The sequence below is a fragment of the Panthera onca genome, chromosome A1 (genome assembly GCF_046562875.1).
Source record: "Panthera onca isolate mPanOnc1 chromosome A1, mPanOnc1 haplotype 2, whole genome shotgun sequence".
Taxonomy (NCBI): domain Eukaryota; kingdom Metazoa; phylum Chordata; class Mammalia; order Carnivora; family Felidae; genus Panthera; species Panthera onca.
In genome coordinates, this window is record NC_138339.1 from 118,185,832 (window position 1) to 118,205,152 (window position 19,321).

Below are 19,321 nucleotides of genomic sequence, written 5' to 3' on the forward strand. Positions count from 1 at the left end.
TTTTCTAGTGGTAGTTATTATTTCTCTTTTAAAATTGATTCAAATGAAAAATTAGCTGAGTTGATTTAAATGAAACAATAGGTGAGTAACAGCATGACACATGGGCATGGCAAAAATGGTCCAGGTGACTCATCAAAGACTGAGGTCTGGGGGTGGGAGCCACCGCGATGTGCTATGCTGCTTCTGAGCAGTGACTCGGCCTCCTTACAGTGAGGAGTGGGGAGACACAGGAAGTACTGTGCACAGCACAGCAGGTACTGTCCTGGGGTAGGGAGTGCTTTCAGGTAGGATTTCAGGAAGAGCTCAGTTTCTGGGGAGACCCTTGGGAAAAAAAGGGCATATCTTCTTCTTAGCTCCTTACTTTGGTCTCTCAAATGGTACATCCTATGGGCAGATGAACATGTTTAGTCTGTTTGACTTTTTACATTCTACCCAAATGTCTGCAGTTAGTTTATGTCCCTGCTCCTACATGAAACTTCTGTCTGAATCCCTACTCCCTTACTGTCTGTCTCACAAAACCTGGCTTTTCATAGTAAATTATGACCAAGGATGGCAAATACATTTCAGATCATGTCTTCACTCTGAAAGATGGATGTTGGCTATTGGAATGCTGTGTTGAAGATTGTGAGGTTGCATGTGAGATCAGCAGGAAAGGACACCATGATCTGTAAGTAATATCTGTCATGGAGCAGGTTAGGCAAGAAGAGGCAGGCATGTTGCATTGGTTATCCATGATTTTTGATTCTCCAACTAGATGCTCGGTCTCTGAGGAAATGATCCATGGCTTCTCCATACATGGCACTTCTCTCAACATGTAACATGTTTATAGACTGACTGATTATGTCTCTTATTTGCCCCTGAAGACTGAATTTGGAATTTCAAGGGAATCAGAAGTCCTTATATTAAATTTCACTGTAGATTATATGTATAGAAGCTGCACTTCTGATTTGAAGGCAAGGTCGCTGCTTACCAAAGCACAACTGATCTTATCTTTCTCTCTACACTATAATCTAGCAAATAGTGAATATGGGGTTTAAGGATGGGGGTATGGGAAACCAGGAAAGGAACAGATCAGAAAAGCAATCAATGCCTTATGGCCAAAATGAGCTTGCACAGAACACCTGGGAGACACTTTTCTCCCATATGTGAATGTAGTCCTAGCCAATCATTTTTTTTCTTTGATTTGACATCTCCCTGGTTTTCTCGGTGATTCCACGACTTGTTTCCAAAGAACAGATGGCCAGCAGGTAGGAATGATTGGTTCATTGGTTGTCTTTGCTTGAAATTTCATCAGCACCACGGTAAGGTAAAGAGCAGCAGCTGCCAGGATTCATTCACAGTGGGATACTGATCTAGACAAGTGCCTGCTTCCTACCCAGAGGTATCAAATAATAACTGGGAAAAAATGATCTGCAAACAGAATCCTGTATATGCATCTCATTTAGGCACTACTTGATAAAACTGAAGCTTCTGGTCATCCCTCCTTTGGCCATGCTCTGTTTTCTTCCCTATTCTGAGATGTTTACCATTGTCAGGGCAGGGACCTCTTTCCTTGGGAAAATACAATCTGTTCCTTCAGTTAATTCTTCCTTTTCAAACTCACCCAGCATCCGGGGTCACATTGTGTCAGTCTTTGCTTTTAACTTGTTGACCATTTACCATTTAGAATAAGTTATTCTTACATGTATAGCTCATGTACCTTTTTCTTCCAAAGAGTACCTCCAAGCACAATGAATGCTTTGTTTTTTTGTTGGCTGGTTTCTTTTTTAGGTTGTTGGATCTTGTTCATGTGTGAATTTTCAGGCAATGTGACAGACCAGTGGAGAAAGTACTTAGGTTATAGGATTTCACTGACTCCTACGTGAAGCCATCCAGTGTTTTGATTACCTGTAGTCAGTGGATCTCAATCAGCAGCCCTAGCCTAAGTGGGTTGTCAAATGGTAAATAATAATGCGCGAGCTCATTTTTTCGTATGGTTAATACCATGTCTGTCAGAATGTCACGTTGAGTGGGTCATGTAATGCTGCATAAAGTTGGGTGCGGCTTGGTGCAAAGAAAAGACAAATAGCATACCATGAAGTTGGTAGAGACTGTGTTGACTCAAACATGAAAAAAAAACAAGAATGCATGTATGAAAGACAGTTAAGGAAGTAAATGTTTTCACTGAAACACCTGTTGAAAGTCACCGTTCTTGAGCATTTTATACCTTTATTTCCAGAGTGTAGCTTGATACCTGGCATAAGGAAGGCATTCAGGAACTGCTTTCTAATGTGAGGAATAAGATCAAATTAGCTCCTTCTATTTTCCCAGAGCTGAAATAGAAGGCAGTCTGGAAGGTTAAGTGATCCCACGTTTTCTCCAAAGAGTATAAGATTTATAAAAAATTTGGGGGGCTCAATTGTACATACAAGTTTCAAAGACTGTAGATGAAATAGCTAAACATCTACAAATATTAAAGCTCAGTTCATTACATGTATGTGTCTCGGGAGACAGTCGATTAATTTATAAGTATTAGGGTATTTTGCCACTTGTATATATTTTGAGACAATATTATCCAAACTCTTGAGATATATTTTTGATATTAGCATCTCTGACATTGCACCCTGTTCTCCTCCTATTCCTTCTGACGATTCATGTGGTTCAAAAGAAACTTAGGGTCTTGCCCAAAGGTATTTCTTAGTTGAGAGTGTAACACTAAATTATGCAGAGCCCCCATTGGCACCAATCACCCTGATGCTGGTTCTGGAAGCCATTAATTCTTTATTTCAAGAGTCCTTCTGGTGTTCAGCAAGCCCTACTGTTAATACTGCAGCCATCGAGGGAGTGCATTTTTTTCTCCAGCTTCCCCCTCAGTGATAGAATATAACCAGAAGCTTTCTTCTTGGATTCACTTTTGGGCTCTATTCTGTCTAGAGAACTGGGAGAGGGGGCTGGGAGCTGGTGCAGGAGGATCATAAAAGAGAAGAATGATGGGGGGTGTGGTCCAGCCCTGGGCCAGACTGCGAAGACTGGAGCATGGAGCTAGGAGGGGTTGTGAAGAAGATCGAATTCAACACTTGATGATTTAAAAAAGAAAACACACACAAAAATCTAGGGGAGGCTTGTGTCCTGGGATACTTTTCTTGCTTTGACTCTAGAGCCCATACTCTTCACCACTGCACTGTCTGGCCTCCAGAGAAATCTCTGTGATTCTTGGTGCTCCCCACAATTAACTGTGAACCCTTAGCTGAGAGTCTTACCTTCTATAAACCCGAGCCTTATTATCTTCAAAATGAAGTAATGTTCCCCATGGTAATTTCTGTGAGCAGAGATGAAATAATATGTGTAAAATGTTCACTGCTATCTACGACTTAGTAGCTCAGTATCCAGTAGGTACTACTACCACCAGACTTACTGTTTCATATTTTACAGGGGTTTTTCTAGGCGTTAAGTGCCTTCCTGCTATGTTTCTCCAATCCTTTCCCACCTAGACCCACTTGGATACTACATTTTCACTAAAAATAAAAACAAATAAGAATTGGGATAGTGTTAAATGAACCTGTGTTAGGTTACTCACAATGGCTCCCCTTCTTTTGGAATTCCTTTGGAATTCTTACTCACCTTTGTAAATCAGATCAAATATCACTTTTTCCAGGAAGCTCTACTGTCCCTGCCTAACTGAGCTAGTGATGGTCTGAATGCTGGAAATATTGGGTAAAAGTGAGATGGGGTGTGTGTGTGTGTGTGTGTGTGTGTTAGTTTAAATGTAAATAATAGCAGAAAATATTATCCAAATATTGTGATTTAGTCACCTGACAGTTGGACTTTTTCTTTCCTGCACTGCTAAAAGTCTTGTATTTATCCTCCTTATTTGAGAAAATGAGCCCAGCTTCTGACAGTAGCCCTAAATTAGATATTGGTAAAAGCTGGTCATTAGAGTTCCAATTAACAAATGTCTCCTTGCTGCTTGCTCAGTGCATGTAATTGATAGAGGGGTTTGCAAAGTCCCGGAGGTATCTGGTTGGCATTCCCCAAAAATAGGGCAATTCTTATTTTCTCTTCCTAGCCAAAAAGCATAATTTAAAAACATGTTTTTCTATTTATTTGAATTGTTCTATCTAGAAAAATGGATAGTACATTTACATGAGGCTGGGTACCGAGAGGTCACATTCTGAAGTCCATGTCCCTCCACCCAAGGGTTAGGGGGAAGAAAAAGCAGTTTAAAGAATGGTACAAGAAAGGCTTGCTTGGACCTCGCCTTCCCGCTATGCCACTTAGCAGCCCCCTCTTCTTCTGAGCTGGGAGAATCCTTTTGCCCCTTAACTCCTCCCAGCTTGTAGTTAGGACTGTTCATACTTTCCAGCATTTAGGCCCATGCCTGCATCTGAATATCAGCTTAACTAACAACTGTTGAGGACTTACTGTGTGCAAAGTACCGTGGTAGTTTCTCTGGGCCTTGCCTTAAAACAAAATTGTATTTTGGTGTGCTGAGCAAAATGGACACAAAATGTATGCAAGGGTGAAATGAGAATTAGGAGGTTTATTTATTTATTTTTGCTTATTCTGGTATTTATTTTTATTGGATAAATTTGACAATTAGTATATAAATTTAAGGTACCTATTGTTACATGTGTATATTGCAATATGACTGCTATTGTAATGATGTTTATCATAGTACATACTTCTGGTGTAATGTTATTGTCTGTAGTCCAAAAGATGCATGAAGTTTCTAACTGTGAACTAAGGTTAAAAGGAGGCAGCTACAAAGGAAAGGTGGAAAGGAGGATGTGGTTCCAGATGGAAAGGAGGTAGTGATGCTGACCTTAATTCTGGGCTACTGGTGAGCACTCTATGTGATCCAGGGAATAACAATATGTTTTGCCAATTGGAAGGGGCAGTGTGATCTCTCAGTCTGTGCCATCAGGGTTTTGCTTTCACTCTGCTTTCTTTCGTATTTTTTCCTCACTGTTATAACAATGATCACATCAGCGTCTGACAGTAAAAGGAGAGGTTTTAGAGCGTGTGCTCAGGAGTGTCAGCTTTTGATTTCTTGCCTTAGCTCAAGGTCTTTGCAGGGATGTGGTCTTGTTCACTCTTGTGGCCTTAGTGGCTGGTACATTGCCTGGCACATAATAGGTACTCAAAAAATGCTGCCCGAATTGCCTGGCATATACTTAAGCATCAGTGAGTGTATCAACTTGTAGAATACAGGAGGGGGGATAATGGCACCTCTATTACTGGGATGTTGTGAGGAGGCAGAAAGAAAAAACAATGTAGAGGACTTAATGTATCACAGATGAAAGAATGGAAATTCCATGAACAAAGAGGGGATCTACGGAGCCTCTGCCTTTTTCTTTGGATAAGTAGCCTTCCGTAGGCTGTCTCTGAGACAGAGTCAACCTTCAGGGAGTCAAGAGTTTGTGCCTGATGTAGCTGGCATTACCTAAGAGCTCATTTCACCTACAGCCAACATATCGTTGATGAGGCCCGAGGGTAGAGTCATTGAGTAATTGTCATCTCTGATTTGTCCTTTTAGTTAAGTAAATAACTAAGCAATCTCTCTACCCAATGCGGGGCTAGAACTCAGGACTCTGAGATCAAGAGATGCATGTTCTACCAACTGAGTCAGATAGGCGCCTCTGTCATGTTAATTTGAAAACTTTACTTTTCCACACTGATAAACTATTTTAACAAAAGTCACTCTGGATCCATTTTAAGGGATAGAATAGGATAGTTATGTTCCAGCTTCCCTAAACGAACAACGAATCCTTGCATGTATGCTGGGAATTCTCTTGAGTCAGCTATTATTGCTGCCTATTAGAACTTTTTGCTTTGGAGTTTCAGCAGTAAACTTAAAAAAAAAAAATTTTAATGTTCATCCATTTTTGAAACACAGAGTATGAGTAGGGGGTGTGGGTAGAGAGAGAAGGAGACATAGAAACCAAAGTAGGCTTCAGGCTCTGAGCTGTCAGTACAGACCCCAATTGAGGGCTTGAACCCACGAACTGTGAGATCATGACCCAAGCTGAACTCAGATGCCCAACCGACTGAGCAACCCAGGTGCCCCTCAGCAGTAAACTTTTCAATAGCAAGATAAACAATAATCTCTTATTTCAACAATTACCAAACTAGTATATAGTGAATATCTATTATGGGCCAGGCACCGTACTTGGTGCTTTTATCTGTTTGTTTTAATGAATCTCAAACTGATGAGGCAGTTAGAATGTGCTATTACCCTCTATTATACATAAGACTAAGAACAGAGAGTTTGTGTCATTTTCCCAGGGTATCACAGCAAATAAGTTAAAGTCAAGGCATGATATTGAGTTCTAAACTTTTTCCTGTGAAGACCCTCTATGTCAAAATAAAGTAAGTTCATTTCTGTTGCCTGTTGTTACACCTTGTGAAAATGGCTGAATAAATTTTGAACCAATTGACAGAATATGTTTGAGTCCATCAAGATCTATATACAGGCTTTTCACATGCTCAAAATTGACCTTGGATGTATTCTGCTTCTGACTTTAGATCATGTTATTTGTGACCAAAATTCTGGATAAAGGCAACTAAAAGGGCTGGATATTAAATTTAGAAATTCTAGTTGGAGACCTAATAGAGCCACCAAGAAAGTGAAGACTTGAAGGACAAAGATCTGAAAGAGGAGAGAATTTCACAGTATTTGGTGCTACTTCTCTCCTTGGAGTGATCATTGATTTTAAAAATAGTGGCTGAGGGCCTGAGAAACTGAATGCAGCATTCAGAATACTAATCAGGCTAAGGGGTAAAAATGGGATTTCAGAGTTTGTAAAGCAATAATATCCCTGGTAAAATTCTATGGTTTTAGTGAAGATTCCAGGAGTCAAAGTGGATTGGAAATCAATTAGCGTTCACAGGGAACTCAAGCCCAACTTTGAATTATCCCACTCTGTAATTAGATGATTATTCTTAGGGACACTGTAGGCAGATAACATCAATCAGAGTCACAGATATTCTATTTTTCATATATAATAATGAAAATTTCAGGCTAAGAATTTCCTGAGATTTTATCAAAACTATGGTAAGCAAGCAAGCGATTGAAAACAGATATTAAAAACAGATAATGAAAATCAATCCACAAGAGATCCAGATATTTTAGTTAAAAGACTTAAAATTAATGCATTCAAAGAATTAAGAGATGACCAGGGAAACTTTGGCAGGAAACTGGAAAAAAAAGAATCTAATAGAAAACTTGGTACATAAAAACAACAAATGAAATGAAGAATTATGTGGACAGGTTGAATATCATCTTAGACAAAGCTGATGAAAGAATGAGTGATAGGAGAATAGGAGAGAGGAAATAAACAGACCTGCAAATAAAAAAGGAGAAGGAAGAGAAATATAGAAGATAGAGTAGGAGACAAATAAAACAGGGTGAAAGATTCACTAAACACGTCTCTAAAGATCTAATATATGTAAGGTACATATATACATTTGTATGTATGTAGAGAGTGGCCTAGAAAAAGAGTGGAGAAGCTGCAGCAGTATTTGAAGATATAGTGATCAAGTATTGTTCTAAACTGTAAAAGAAAAAAATATGTCAAGTCATTGACTCAGGTAATTGATGGAGAGCCACAAATACTAGGCAGGAAAATACAAAGATGGAACTAGACCCATCCTAATAAAACTGAGTTAAACCAAGGCCAAGGAGAAAATACTAAAAACAGAAAAGAAAAATTATCTTCAAAGAATCAATCATATATTGACAACTCAGTCTTAAACATAAACAATGGAAACTCCATCCTAGTCAACTTCCTTTACTAAAGATAACCTTTATGTTGAAGATGAAGTTTAATTATTTTCATCAATGAAAACTTTTTCCATATATGCATGGGTCTATTAACAAAATATAGCATTGTTTGAAAACTGGCAAACATTATTTAGTGTTTAATTCTATAAATGACATTCAAGTTCACTTTAAAAAGATCTGACATTATAGGTTAGATAATATGTTGATCTGTACAGTGCTACTTCATTCTTGGACATGTCTCCTTAGCACATGTACAAGAGTTTGAGGATATACCTGTAAGTGGACTTACTAAACTAAAAGGTATACACATATTCTTTACCAATAGTTCAAAAAAAAGATATACACACTTGACTAGTTATACCCAATTCCTTATCAAAATGGGTGGTGAAATCATTTCTTTTTTCCTTAATAGTGTATGAAAAGTCCTCATTTCTCTACATCATAACCAACACTTGGTATTGTCAAGTTTACATTTTTTTTTAGTTATAAATATATGCAAAATGACATCTTGTTACTGTTTTACATTTTTCTTATTAATGAAGTTTACATTTTAACCTAGATATGGTGGCTTTTTTTGTTTTTAGAAGAACTGTTACAGATAAATTTGACATTTAAAATGTTTTCTCAGGGTGCCTGGGTGGCTCAGTCAGTTAAATGTCCAACTTCAGCTCAGGTCATGATCTCTTGAGTTTGAGCCCTGTCTCAGGCTCTGTGCTGACAACTCAGAGCCTGGAACCTGCTTCAGATTCTGTCTCTCTCTCTGCCTCTCACCAGCTCATGCACTGTAGTGCTCTCTCTCTCTCTCTCTCCCTCTCAAGTACAGGTAAACATTTAAAAAAGTTAAAAAAAATAAATATTTTTTTTCTTATAACTTGTACTTTATATTGTTGAAGCAATTGTCTGGTAACCCAATATCCTAAAGGTAATATTCTATACTTTCTCACATTTTGAAATTTTGTGTCTTTTACAATTAGGACTTAAACACATTAGGAATTGGTATAAAATAGGATTATAATTTATTTTTATAATATTGATATTCACCATTTGTTGAACGGGCCATCTTTCTTTATTGATTAGTAATGCTGTATGTCTGATTGCCATTTATCTATTTATCTTTTTGTTTCTTGAATCCATTCTATTCTTATTACTTTTCATGTGTCAATATCACAACTTCATAATTACTATAGTTTATTTCATCTGGAGGGTGAATCCGACAACTTGTACTTGAATACTCTGGCCTTGTCCTTTCCAAGTGAATTTTTTATTTTAAACAATATACCTCTTTTATCTTCTGATTTCCAATTTTTGACAGATTGATTCCAAGAAACATTTGTGTACTAGGAAAAAAAAATACAGTGCGAGTGCAATGATAAATGCCAACACAGACCTTAAGGTTGGAAGACAGTAGAGGGTGGTGGACACTGTGTAAAATCATAGAGCACATGTCCTACCCAAAGGGGGAAGATTATCTTCAGTTTCAGCTGCTTTTTGCCATCTGGGAATATAGACTCTGTGCCAGAGAGAAAATGAAATTCAAGAGAACCTGGAAAGCTGATTTTGTCTTTAATATGGAATTTTCAATTGATGAATGTTGATTAATTTTTTCATAAAACACTGGATGAACCATAGAAAGATCTCTGAGGGCCAACCCCTAGTACTTTCCTTTCATCAAATTTGGATAATTTTCAGATCACATTGAACAGGAAAAAGGATCAAAGACTAAGATTTGAGTTGAGAAATGTTGGAGCCATGATGAGACATTGAAGTGCCATGTTTATGACCTTATCAGTGGATCCAGAGTATAGTCCCATGACCACAAAGTCATTATTCCAATGGCAGATCTTTTGGTTTGGATAACTTCTATAATTATCAGGGAATTTGGCATGGGACATCTTAACAACAGGCTTCCAATGCTCATACCTTTACACCCCCACACCCATGTTGTCCTCCTCTCTGTATTTTTCAAGCTGTGTTCTGTTTTTATAGGAATTAACTCACTCTTACCAAACCGTCTAGCACACTGAGTCTAAAATCTTTATGAGATTGAATATTAACAATGTAATATGACCCAATGTTTTAAAACTCCTTAGAGTTTTGTGTAGGACATGTTAGCTATCTTTCTCTTAAGTGCAATTTAAAGCCTATGGAGGGACCTTCATAACTGGTCTTTTAAAGTCAAAATTACATGTTTTTAAAAATCTATTTATTGCTTATTGTGATGTTAATTTGATTGTGGATTATCTTGAAGAATAGACTCTGAAGTATAAGCACCACCTAATCCAGGTCAAAACCATCATCTAAAATCTCACATAGCATCTTAGCCTGGCTTGAGCTGGCTTCAGTGCAACCTGGCACGAACTCCTGTGCCAGGAGTTAGCAAATATTGAGCAATGGCTACAAATACATTTTTTTCATTTGTATATTTTTTTCTGTACCTTTCCAATACACAAAAAAGAAGCAAGGATAATAGATTAGGACTTTTCTCTGATTCCTAGGTACTAAAAAAGATGTATGCTATTTACAAGCTTATCTGGTAAAAATATGATGTGAGGGATCCCATGATAAGATGTAAAACTAGAGAAATGTTCTGGGTTCTCCTCATCTTGGTGGTGGTGGTGGTGGTGGTGGTTGTTCATAGAATTGATCTTGGTCCAAACAGATCAGGATGAAAGGGAACATTTATACATTGCACTGACTGATGTTAATGGTATCTTCCTTAACTCAATAAATCATTAACTGATGGCTCTGGGGATATGGTGACTTCCCAGAAAGATGTAATTCATGCTCTCCTCGAGCTTACATAACATAGAAAGGGGAAGGGTCAGAGGGTGAACATCCAAATATGTAAGATGATTTTAGATGTTGTTACTTGGAAGACTGCTTAATGAAAGGATGAGGTAGAGGGTATGTGTGTGTATGTGACACTATGGTCAGAAGGACTATGTTGCCTTAGGGTAACAGGCCTGGTTTGAATATACACTGTAGTGTGTCCCATCTTCATATCCATGAAGCACAAATGCCACACAGTACTTCTTAGTGCCTATTTAGTGGGGATCACAGTGTGGAACAGGATTTCTAACACAATAGTCTCTGTAATGTTAGTGGTAACAATATCACAACAATACTAGCAGTGGTAATACTGACAGTAGTGGATTCTGGGTGCTTTCACATTTCATACCACTACAGTGATGCTAAGACTTTGAAAAAGTCACTTCTTTTTGTCTCATCTGTTCAAAGAGGCACTTGGAGCCAGTGACCTCCGTGGTGCCTTCCACTCTCTCTTCAAAAAGAAGAATGTCAAATTCTCCATTTCCTTATGTTCCATTTCAGTCTTAGTCTGGGTTTCTCTTCCAGTTGGTTTTCCATTATTCATTTCATCTTCATAAAATTTTCTTAGAACAGTAAGTGTGTGATTCAGTTCAGAGAACTGCTTTCTTTGACAGAGAGGAATCCCAATTTTGGGCTAGTCGTTGGGACTATGCCCAGGGGAGATTTTGGAGGTTAGGAAGAAGTTAGGTTCTAGAGTCTGAGACCCCTGGGTTTGAGTCCTGGTTCCACCATTTCATATGTGTAGCATTAGACAAGTAGCTTGACCTTTTTGAAATTTCATGTGCCCCCCTGTAAAAATGGGGGGTCTACCTCATTGGATTTTTATGTTTATATGAAATAATGCATGTAAAATATTTGTTATGTGGTACCCACTAAAAGTTAGTTGTGATGATAATTAATTCAGTATATCTTCAGGACTGGCTATCTTTTAAAGATGAGTTTTGATCTGAACCATATGTGAAATAATTGTACATGGAAGGGTCTTTGGGTCTAGCCTTCTGTAGCAGGCTTAGTGGCCTTCATTCATACTCTATAAATGATGGAGGTTTATTCTCTCTTTGATTCTCTTCATGCCTTTAGCATGTCACTTCCTCCTTCCATTAATGGCATAATGTTGACAAGAAGATAAAATTTGAAAATAGTGGAAATAGACTGGAAAGGGAAAAGAATGGTCATCTCACCTCGAAAGGAATCACTTGCATTAAAAAATGTAGTAATTCAGTAATACTTCACCAAAGGCCACAGTTTGATCACTAGCTTAATCTTTTAAGAGTATATGCCTTATAGTATGGAATCCTTGCCCCCAAAAGAACTCCCAGGCAAGTTTTGATTGTTTTAACTTGTGAAACTGTGGAAGATTATTTCTATTCCCTTTAGATATGTATCTCCCTCTTCTGGTGTATAGAAACAGTCATTTAATGCGTGTCTGGCAACATCGATCCATGGTTGAGGATAGGCTGCGCTATGGTTTCACCCAGCAGAACACCCAAGGGCAATTTGAAAGACAATGTAATTACACAGCTGGAAATAGGTCAGGACTTGGGACAAACACCCAGATGCTTTGGAAAGTAGCTTTGGTATTTGACGGCCCCTGGAGTGAGAAGTTATTTGGGTTGCTGTGCCTGGGAGTTTTTTTGTTTGTTTGTTTGTTTAGTTTTGAGCAGGTAGGCAGAAAGAGACCAATTCTGAGCATGCTCTTTGGGTATAAGCTTGGGTGATGCTGGTTGCCAGTGTAAGATATGGACACTCGTAATAAAAGCACTATATCAAAATGGCCCAAAGTGGGGCTATGAGGTTAGGCAGACCTGTGTGTGTTTACTGCTCCTCACCTTCTTAGCTTGGCACCCTATGCAAAATTATTTCACAACTCCAAGTGTCACTTTTTTCATTTCTATATTGGGTATAATAATAACACATAGGGTGTATGGATTAAGCAAGATAGTGAATATAACATGTTGAACACATGCCAGCTACTTGGAAAATAACTTGAAAGATGTGATAAAATACAAAGCCCCAAGCTTTGGCTGCTCACATGTTGCTTTCGGTGGCCTTCCTTGGATTTCTCTCTCACAGTCCACACTTATGGTTCAGTTGCCACTGGTGAGGAGGCATTTACTTTATCTGAGGTAGGTGGATGTGGACATACCAAAGCCAGATACTGGATTCTTGACCAGGTAGAGACTGGTGTTGCCCTGTTAATGGGTATCACTGATGGATATGTGTCCTGGAGGAGCAAATCTCTTCCTCACAGACCATCAATAGCCGGTGGTCTGTGAGCCACAGTAGGCATGTCTCTGACTCTAGGAGAAGTTTTGTGGAACTATGGCCCTGGTTCATCTTAAGCACAATAAGACTACCAGGCTTTACTCGGGGGCTTATGGTACTGAAATGATGCAAACTTCTAGAGTAATATTGCACACAAAGAATGACTCAAAACAGTGTTAGTTGAAAAAAGTCAGCCCCTGGGGTCCGATAGGCTTAAATTCAATCTTGGATCTGCCAGTTACTCACTATGTGATCTTTGTCAGCTTGCATAAATTGTCAGTTACCTCATCGTGAGATGGGGATACTAATAACTACCATGTATTTTGTAGATGATAAGGAATGAATACAAAACATTCATTCAGAGATTGGTGCATATATACAGGTAATATCTATAGGTTTATATTATCATCTTAAAAATTATGGCTATTCCCTTTAATCTTAAAACTATATTAAAGCACATAATCACCTTACATTAACTTGACTAAATATTACATAATATTATAAATACTTATCGAGAATTATTTTAGGCTCTGTGATGAGAACTAAAACACTGTTGCTGTCCTTAAGGAATCTGTATTTCGGTTGAAAGAATAGACACATAAATAAGGCAAAAATTCCCAAGTGCTAAACCGAAGGCACAAGGATCATGATGTAAGGACAAGGAGGAAACAAATTAATTCTGCATCGGGGGAACCAAGTAAATGTTCATGGAAGAAATGCCTTGATGGTGGCATTGTGTTGTGTGGCATTTTTATTGAAGGGACAATGTGAACAAAGGCTCAGAGTTAGAACTGTGTGGGGTGTGGATGAGAAATAACTTCATTATGACTGGATGCTACAGAACGTGGAGAGATGTTGTAGGATAGGTTTGGAAACTGGGTTGCAGTTTTATTCTAGAGGGCTTTGAATATGCAAATAAAATTTGTGCAGAAATGTCCTTTAAAAAATGACTTCATTCACTTTTCCCTTCCTTCCTTCAACACCATTTATTTAATGCCTACTGTGCCAGATACTGTTATGGAGAAAAAGCAGTGAACTGGATAAATCCAATGAGTTTCCAGTCCAGTGTGAGAAAGAACCATGAGTAAGCAATTTCATTAGTGTGCTGAATGGCCCCATAGCCAGGGAGGAAAGAAAGCTTCTTGCACAGTGACCTCGTCCACATTTGGGGGAAAAGAGAGGGATTTTCTGAGGAAATGACTCTCAGCTAACATTTGAGGGAATGAATCAGAGTTAAATCAGGTGAAAGGGGTAGAGGAAGAATATTTTGAGTGGAAGAAACAGTATGTTTTAGAGGTGAGGCAGATTATAGTGGGTCTTAAGAATTCCAAGTTAATTCAAAATTGGTGGAGCACTGAGTGCAAGATAAGAGCTGGGAGGGATGGCTGACAGGTGGTCCTTAAGAGCCTTGTAAGTCATGCAAAAGAGTGTTTTATCTCTAGGGCCCAGAAAACTTTTAAGCCATGCTTGCTTTGCATACAGAGGGGCAGACTGTCTACAGAACCTGATTACATTTGTCTTTTAGAAAGATAGCTCTCAGCAGATTGGAAAATAGAGATTGGAAGACAAGACTGGAGTCAGAAAGACCACCTTAGAGGCTATTGGAGTCATGCAGACAGTTGTATCTGTGTTTACCTTTCCCAAAAGTTTACCCACAATGAGAGAAAAAGAAAGGTGACCCGTTTTCTTGGATTTTATTCTTACCTTGATGTATATAATGTACTTGGTTGCATGAGACGGGGGGGGGGGGGGATGTCAAATGGTTTATATCATTTTAGGCACTATTTCTAGCAATTGTTGAGAGGAATGGAGGCATCTCTGCCTTCCCAGGGGAGGAGGAAAGGGATCCTATCTTCTGCGACAGGGAAGCTGGGAAGGTGGCCTTTGCATACTTGGGGCAGTGTTTGCTGGATATCAGAAAGTATCTCAAAAAATAATTTTAGAAGTAGTTGCATCACTTTCCAAGAGCCCCCCACCCCCACCCCTCATTTGCCTGTAGAAGTGACAAGTAGGGGAAACAGTGCCCATTTACTGTAATGAGACCCAGAGCCAGCAGTATCTGCTCCAGGGAGATACAAGTAGGGCAGCTGATTTGACAGCAATTGTGTGCACTTCTGAACTTTTTCTTGGTCCCCTAGGAAATCAGAATAGCAAACAGCACAGTCCTGGAGTGTGTTGTTGCAAAGCTTCCCAACTCAGACCCTGTCTGATACCCTTGTCAAATGCAGCACTCCTATAGACTCATTAGAGATGGTTGGAGCTGCTTTTCTTGATACTGTTGACATAGTTTATCTTCTCTGTTGCTAGCTATTTGCTTCTGCTATGGTTGAAGAGAGAAAGAGGGTAAAATGTGAATCAGTGTTTGCTGAGACTGATTCAGATCTTAGACCTGAGAACTGGGGCAGGCATAAAGTTTATAGGACCCCAAATCAGTCACTAGCCAGTGAGTGACTTGATTCTAGAACCTGTTTCAATACTGTATTGGTTTTCTTTAATGTTATTTTTGAGAGAGAGACAGAGTGCAAGTGGAGGAGGGGCAGAGAGAGAGAGGGAGACACAGAATCCGACGCAGCTTCAGGCTCTGAGCTGTGAGCCAAGAGCCCAACATGGGGGCTCGAACTCACAAGCTGTGAGATCGTCACCTGAGCAGAAGTTGGAAGCAACCAGGCACCGGTGTATTGGTATTTTGTTGCTATATAACAGATTACCACATACTTGGTGGATGGAAAGAGTACACATTTATTACCTCAACGTGTCTGTGAATCAGGATTCCAGACATGGGTTAGCTGCTCATCTGCTCAGGGTCTTACAGGGATGAAATCTAGGTCTTGATCAGCTGTGTCCTCACCTGGGGGATCCGCTTTACATCAGGTTCCTGACAGAATTTATTTTCTTGTGATACAGGAATGAGTTCCCTCCTTTCTTGAAAGATGCCAAATGGGAGCTGATCTCAGCTCCTAGAGGACACCAGTCATACCTTGCCACATGGCCCTCCTCTCATCAGCATGGCAGTTTTCCTTTTAATGGCCAGAAGCAGAATTTCTCTCTCACTTTGAATTTCTCAGACAGCTTTACAAATCTCACCTGGTTAGGTCAAGCGCACCCAGAATAAATTCCTTTTTGATTACTTAATTCCATCTGAAAAAAAAATGCCACATAATGTAACACAATAATGGCATTATATCCTATCATATTTATGAGCTCACTCACACTTAAGGGGAGGGGATTATAGAGGATGTGCTCACCAGGTAGTAGGAATCCTGGGTTAGGAAGTATCTTAGAATTTTTGCTTGCCACAACTACCTATCAACTTTTGTCTACAGGTAGGTTCCTAAACATATGGAGAGTATTTCCCAATTTTCAAAGTGGTTACATCCTGTATAACCATTTATAAAATGAATATATTCAGTCTTGTTTATTCCTGAGAAGGTAGAATCTCAAAGGAGGAGATATTTGGGGTTTGTGAATGATCAAGTGCTATATAAACATGAGAGATCGTGTCTATAGGGACCAAGTAGCTTTCTGGGTGTGATTTTTTTCCTACTATCACCATTTAAAAATAGTTGTAGGAGAGTGAGGAGTTAAGATGGAGGAGAAGTAGGGGGCTGGGTATTTTCCTCAGCCCTCAAACACAGCTGTATTGAGGTCAGATCACTCCGAACACCCAGGAAATCGATCGGCAGAGTGGCAGAAGGATCTCCACAGTTGGAGGGAGACAGCTTTGCAAGATTGAGGTATGTGCATGTGAATTGGGGGAGATAAAATAGCATAGGCATGGAGGGGAGGGAACCGTTTCTGTGCAGAGACAAAAAAGAGAGAGAGAGGGGTGTGAAATACAGCATTGAGTTAGTACAAGAAGAAAACCTTTCTGGACCATAGACTGGGGAACAAGAAGTACAGAGAGTGTCAGTTCTTTTTTGAAAATAGCCTCAGGAGCTAAAACTTGGAGGTCTCAGCAAAGGCAAAGGCCTTTCAGCAGAGGCTCTACTCTGGAGCAGGGAAGAAGATTTACATGGTGCCAGGTCCTTTAAGACACCTGATTTTGAATCCCAGCTGAGCACCAAGGAGAACTGGGACTCAGGACAAGCTGACCACCCTGGCTATTCTGTGAAGACTGCCTGAATAGTGTGGGTTGAGATCCCCAGTCCAAGGAGAAGAGATTGGGCTGGTGCCATTTCCCCCAATACCAACATGGTGGGACTTCAGAGAGCAGCACAGTGGCTCCCAATGGAGGCGGGACCCGCTTACACCAAACCCCGCCCCTCTATGCCTGGTAACTGCTTATCTATTGGAGGAAGACTGACTGACCTACCGCAGCCAGACTGTCCTCCAAACCAGCAGAGCCACCAGCCCCAGGCAACAACAGACAATTCTTTTTTTTTTTTCTTTCCTCCCTCCTCTTGTTTTCTTTTGGAATCAGGCTCATAGTTTCTGATTTTTTATAATTCACACACACATATATATGTATATGTGTGTATGTATACATATAGATGTGTGTATATGTATATACACACACACATATATATATTTTGATCAGTAATTTTTATTCTATACTTTCCCCATCTTTTATTCTTTATTTTCCTTTCTCTTTCTCTGGAATTAGGCTTACAGTTTTTTGATTCTCTGGTTTTCTTTTCTCCCCTTTCCTTTTTCTCTTTTTATGGGATCAGGCCCCCTCTTTTTTTTTTTTCCAGGGCTCATACCTAGTTGATGATCAAACCACTCCACCACAGTAAGCAAGGAGGAGCTCTGCAGAGGATTGACCAGTGGGATAGGAACAGCCAAAATGCAACAGTAGAGTGTATACAACATACACCAAACACTTCCTGGGGTGCCGTGCCCCTGCACAGTGTATGACCCCTTTTTAATATAGTAGTACTTTCAGGTGTAGGGCACATAACAAGCTTTTAAAACACACAAAAGACGGGAGCCTGGATGGCTCAGTTAGTTAAGGGTCTGACTTGGGCTCAGGTCATGACCTCATGGTTCATGAGTTGGAGCCCTGTGTTGGGCTCTCTGCTGATAGCTCAGAGCCTGGAGTCTGCTTCAGATTCTCTCTGACACTCTCCCCTCTCCTCTCTCTCTCAAAAAATGAATAAACATTAAGCACACACACAGGACAGAAACTTAGCCAAAATCACAAGGCGGAGGAATTCTCCCCAAAATAAAGGTAAAGAAGAGATCACAGAGAATTGCTCAAAACAGGTTAACAATATATCTGAATAAGAATTTAGAATAACATACTGGCACAAAAACAGACACTCAGATCAATGGGACAGAATAGAGAACCCAGAAATGGGCCCACAAATGTATGGCCAACAAATCTTTGACAAAGCAGGAAAGAATATCCAATGGAATAGATTCAGCATTCCAGCTGAATCTCTTCAGCAAATGGTGCTGGGAAAACTGGACCACTTTCTTACACCATACACAAAAATAAACTCAAAACGGATGAAAGATGTAAATGTCAGACAGGAAGCCATCAAAATCCTAGAGGAGAAAGAAGGCAAAAACCTCTTTGACCTCGGCCGCAGCAACTTCTTACTCAACGCATCTCCAGAGGCAAGGGGAACGAAAGCAAAAATGAACTATTGGGACCTCATCAAAATAACCTGAGCTGAAGTCAGACGCTCAACCGGCTCAGCCACTCCTGAGCCCCATACACTTCCATTCTTTCTATTCACAAAGCACTCCTTCAGAGAGTGCCTTAGAGATCCCTGGAAGGGGCTATGTGAGCCACTAAATTATGAGATGTCAATAAATCCGTTTGCTGTGAGAATTTTTGCCTTACATTACTTGAAGCCATGAACTGGAAGTCAGTAGATGGATGGCCATCATTGTGCCTTCCCCTTTAAAAGCAGTTTTTGGGTGGCCTAGGGACACCGTTTTCACCAGTCTGTATCGGGCCCTAGTGCAAATTAGGAAGAGGTATCATCTAAAGGCAGCCAGAGAAAGATAAATGTATCATTTTACTTATAGGTGGAATTTAAGAAACACAACAATGAACACAGGGGAAGGGAAGGAAAAATAAGACAAAAAGAGAGGGAGGCACACTGCAAGATACTCTTAATTACAGAGAACAAACTGAGCATTGCTGGAGGAGAGGTGGGTATGGGGGGATGGGCCAAATGGGTGAAGGGCATTAAGGAGGGCACTTGTTGGGCTGAGCACTGGGTGTCGTATGTAAGAGATGAATCATTGAGTTCTACTTCTGAAACCAATACCATACTGTATGTTAACTTGATTTTAAATAAACTAAAAAAAAAGTATAAACCTGGTTACGTTAAAATTAAATTCTCTTACTCAAAAGAGAAAAGAATGTGAAAATCAAACTACAAACTGAGAAAAAGTGTTTGCTACAAAAATGACTAGTCATTATATTTAAAGAGCTCCTCCAAATTAATGATAAAAAATACCACACTAGAAAGATGGGCAAAACTTACTAACTGGCACTCCATAAAAGAA

The 19,321-nt window shown here is 39.6% G+C and overlaps 1 long non-coding RNA gene across 2 annotated transcripts in view; it reads left to right on the top strand.

The window, feature by feature from the left end:
* Nucleotides 1-19,321, top strand: part of LOC132681409 (uncharacterized) — a 95,962-nt gene that overhangs the window by 41,729 nt on the left and 34,912 nt on the right. The window contains exon 2 of one of the 2 annotated variants that reach the window (XR_009611047.3): nucleotides 568-667. The exons of the other annotated variant lie outside the window; for it this stretch is intronic. This is a non-coding gene — a long non-coding RNA (uncharacterized LOC132681409). The remainder of the gene's footprint in view (nucleotides 1-567; nucleotides 668-19,321) is intronic. 2 annotated transcript variants of the gene reach the window in all.